This window comes from Bombina bombina, chromosome 6, assembly GCF_027579735.1.
Source record: "Bombina bombina isolate aBomBom1 chromosome 6, aBomBom1.pri, whole genome shotgun sequence".
NCBI classification, from domain to species: domain Eukaryota; kingdom Metazoa; phylum Chordata; class Amphibia; order Anura; family Bombinatoridae; genus Bombina; species Bombina bombina.
The window spans coordinates 292,770,218-292,774,468 of record NC_069504.1 but is presented as its reverse complement, the minus strand read 5'-3'; the positions used below and the strand labels follow the sequence as shown (position 1 = coordinate 292,774,468).

The 4,251-nt window shown below is 37.2% G+C and overlaps 1 long non-coding RNA gene across 1 annotated transcript; it reads right to left on the bottom strand.

Moving 5' to 3' along the window:
• Window positions 1–200: 200 nt before the first annotated feature.
• On the bottom strand, window positions 201–1,729 carry LOC128665041 (uncharacterized). The gene is made up of 2 exons (XR_008402976.1): window positions 1,574–1,729; window positions 201–1,490 (listed from the first exon to the last, which is right to left on the bottom strand). It is a non-coding gene; the product is annotated as an uncharacterized LOC128665041 (long non-coding RNA).
• Between the last annotated feature and the right edge of the window lie 2,522 nt (window positions 1,730–4,251).

Here is a 4,251-nt window from a genome sequence, read left to right as displayed (position 1 = left end):
GTAAGAGGGAAATCATTTGTTACAGAGTGTCTCTTAAAAGGTTTTAGAGGATGTCTATAAACTAGTAAAGTCATTGGGTAGTTAGTGGCTGTTAAAAATTCCTATCAATAAGTGCATAAAGGGAAAGTGTATCGCACAACATTTTATGTTATCACTATAACTATATTGACATTGATCTATTTTTGTATAATAAAAATCCATTAACTAGCAAATAGTCTTTTATTAGCCATACATTAGTTCAGCATAAAATATTGGAACAGCACAGGTTGAAAACCAACCAAGTCCCCCAGCCTTTCACCTATGGGTGATGGGGGAAACCAGACGTGGACTCCTTGCCCAGTGTGCTTAGAGGAATGTGGCTGCACCTCACTGACGAGGCCCATAGGAGGCCGAAACGATCATCTGGGGTTGTCATGTTCCTTGTTCAGAGGAGAATTGCCTGGTATTTCGGGGCTGGACTGACCTTACTTGGCGGGATCAGACTGATATACTTCAGGATAGTTTTCTTCTGTGAAAAGCACACTGGTCTAAAAGAGGCTGCCTCCGGGTGGTAAATCGCCATAGAACAAGCCACTGAGCTGTTGTTCGTTCCTGGTAGAGCGCTTCTCTCTTTGTATGCTTTCATTTAGTAACCTACAGTCTATGTATATTTGCTCTAATCTTATATGTTTGATTAATTATTTTAATACTTTATTTTCTTGCCTGCTTCTATATCTGGTGTTTGGCTCCCTCTATTAGACAGTCTATATATTGATTTAAAATTTGTTATAAATAAAACATTACAATACTGTTATTAGTCAGTGAATCCTTAAACATTTTTGGGTAACTGCAATTGTTGTACTTTGTTTTCAATAGAATTGCTGGTGAAGGAAAGCATTTTATGGTTTCAAAGTATTTATAATTTCAATGGTTAACTGATTAGAGTCATATGGGGATAGTTCTTAAACTATAGGAGAAAATGCAAAAAGAGCAAATGCTTTTGATCGTTTGAAAAGCCAGCCAATCGAGTAGAGTAGGGACTCCATTCATGCTGCTACGTGAAACATCACGTGACTGGGTACTGATGTTCACGCCATGAAAAGGAGATGCAATGGTTTTAGTGTCACGCTGAACACAGAGTGCCGAGTACAGCCTGAAGACCCTGCGGACACAGGATCTCACATACTGCTGCACATAACACATGCACCAACCATCACCCTTACAGCAATTTCTTAATTTGATGCACAATCATATTTTCAAGATATAAGAAAAAAGAAGATATAATGTGTACTAGACACACAAATCCTCAAGGGGGCGCTCTTTAACAGGTATATAATGACATAAATGACAGCATCAAAACAATAGTGGTAAATCAAAAATGGTAATGAGAACAATCATAAACATGCAAATAATAGTCCATAAAAACAAAATCCAAAAGAGTACTCCAAAAAAAAAAAAAAATGGTCAGCTCTCTGTCATAGGAGGGTCAGGATCCTGATGATTCAAATGGTCTAGGAGAGAAGAAAACAGAGGTGCCCAATGGCCTAATACCATATACACAGAGTTAATAAAGGTAAGCAAAATTGATACTCACAAACGGACAGCAACTGAAGGTGCAAATAAAGCAGACTGGAACCTCACAGTTGCCCAGCTAACTGGATATGAGCAGCCGGATATTCAAAGGTGAATCCCCACTTGTAGATTTCAAGGTTTTACATGAAGGGAGACAGAGCCAACATAGCCCAGCACAGTTCGGTACAAAAATGTGTGTACTGTGGAAATAAACAAACTTACATATTCCAAAGCACCTCCAGGTGCAGTATAAACAGGCTGGGACTTCTCAGCCGCCCAGCTGATTGATTCAAAGGGTTGAACAGGTACAATAAAAAACACCCAAAGAGTTCAGAGATGATGGATACACATCAAAAAAAGCAGCAGCAAGTGTATAGATAGAAAATATACTTTTATAAAAGCGACGTGTTTCTCTTTATTAAAGTAAAGAGTACTTTATTAAAGTATATTTTTTGTCTATACACTTGCTGCTGCTTTTTTTGATGTGGGTGACTGTGGGCAACTGTGAGGTTCCAGTCTGCTTTATTTGCACCCTCAGGTACTGTCCGTTTGTGAGTATTCATTTTGCTTACCTTTATTTACTCTGTGTATATGGTATTAGGCCATTGGGCGCCTCTATTTTCAATAAATAACATATAATTCCCCCCACCCCATGCTAAACCTAGCTTTCTGTATTACTATACTTGATCCCTTTTCTGAACCTGCTTTTCTGAAGCTATACATATATAAACGTGTGCCTCCCCCCTATAGACAGCTTCTTCAATAAGGAGGAATGGAGCTTTAATGAATCTATATCATGTACAGTATATTAATAAACCTATAGAATGTTTCCTGGGGCCATTTCAGAGTGTTTGAAATAAGTGCAATATATAATAGACTGTTTGCAAATAGCCACAAAATAAAGTTTAAGTTGTCCAAAATACCCTCTTAATGAGTAATCAAGAGCCCAGAGGTGTCAAATTAGATAAAACAAATCTGGCCTCAAAATAAGGTAAGCAGGATCTCCCATACTGCTGCACGTACTGGGATTCAGCAAGCGCTTGAGCCACGGATGTGGTGTATTATTTTATAAGACATATTGTAGTCAGTAAGAAGAGACGTGCGCTATTGAGAGCTATGGGAGGGGTTTGGCTATAAAATCAGAAAGCATTTATCACTATGTTGAACTATAAACTTTCTCAATAATATTTTTACCCTGGTTCATAAATTTATAGGGGGAATTGGTTGCTCACATTTACCAGCATCAACAATGTCTGTATGAATAGGAGTTCACTGAGTCCACAACTCCTTTTTGAATTTGTTGGAAAATATAGGTCCCTATCACTAAACATATTTTAAAATAAACTATGATTATTACTGAATACAGAAAGCTGAGAAAGGACATTCAATCTGTGGAGTCATTTCTCTTAAGCATGTCTGACTTGAGAGGACTAATTTTTGCAGACATTTGGTTTCTTAGGAAACAAATTCCCTCTCTTATTTTACAATAAGGAAATTACATGCATTGTTGGCTCATCACATTTTCCAAATATGCTTCCTCTCCTATTAATAAGACATGAACCAACCATCACCCTTACTGTGTGAGATTACAGCAGCGCATCGGGCACAAAACCCGGCTGCGTCAATTTTTAGTCTAATCGAGCGATCACATATACGGCGCAGCATACAAGTTACAGTACATGCTCATATTTTACCAGCCATCCCCCCACATCACAATAACTAATAAAAGCATTAACCCCTAATCCGCCAACCCCCACTTAGCAAACTATTATTTTATCACTATTACTATATTGACATTGATCTATTAAATCCATTACCTAGCAAATAGTCTTCTATTAGCTGTACATTAGTTCAGCATAAAATAATTGGAACAGCACGAGTTGAAAACAAACCAAGTCCCCCAGCCTTTCATTTAGTTACCTACAGTCTATGTATATTTGCTCTAATCTTATATGTTTGATGAATTATTTTAATACTTTATTTACTTGCCTGCTTCTATATCTGGTGTTTGGCTCCCTCTATTGGACAGTCTATGTATTGATTTAAAATGTGTTCTAAATATAACATTACAATACTGTTATTGGTCAGTGAATCCTTAAAATTGTTTGGGTAACTGCATTTGTAGTACTTTGTTTTCAATAGAATTGCTAGTGAAGGAAAGCTTTTTGATGGTTTCAAAGTATTTATTATTTCAATTGTTATCTGATTAGAGTCATATGGGGACAATTCTTAAATTATAGGAGACTAACATAAGAAAAGAAAATGCAAAAAGAGCAAAAGCTTTTGATTGTTCGAAAAGCCAGCAAATCGGGTAGAGTAGGGACTCCGTTCATGCTGCTACATAAAGCATCGTGTGACTGTGTACTGATGTACACGCTGTGAAAAGGAGATGGGGCGGTTTTAGTGTCACGGTGAACATAGATTGCCGAGTACAGCGTGAAGAGCTCACTGAGTTCACTGAGTCCACTACTCTTTTTTGAATTTGTTGGAAAATACAGGTCCCTATCACTAAAAATAGTTTAAAATAAACTATGATCATTTCTGAATACAGAAAGCTGAGAAAGGACATTCAATCTGTGGAGTCATTTCTCTCAAGCATGTCTGACTTGAGAGGACTAATTTTTGCAGACATTTGGTTTCTTTGGAAACAATTTCCCTCTCTTATTTTACAATTAGGAAATTATATGCATTGTTGGTTCA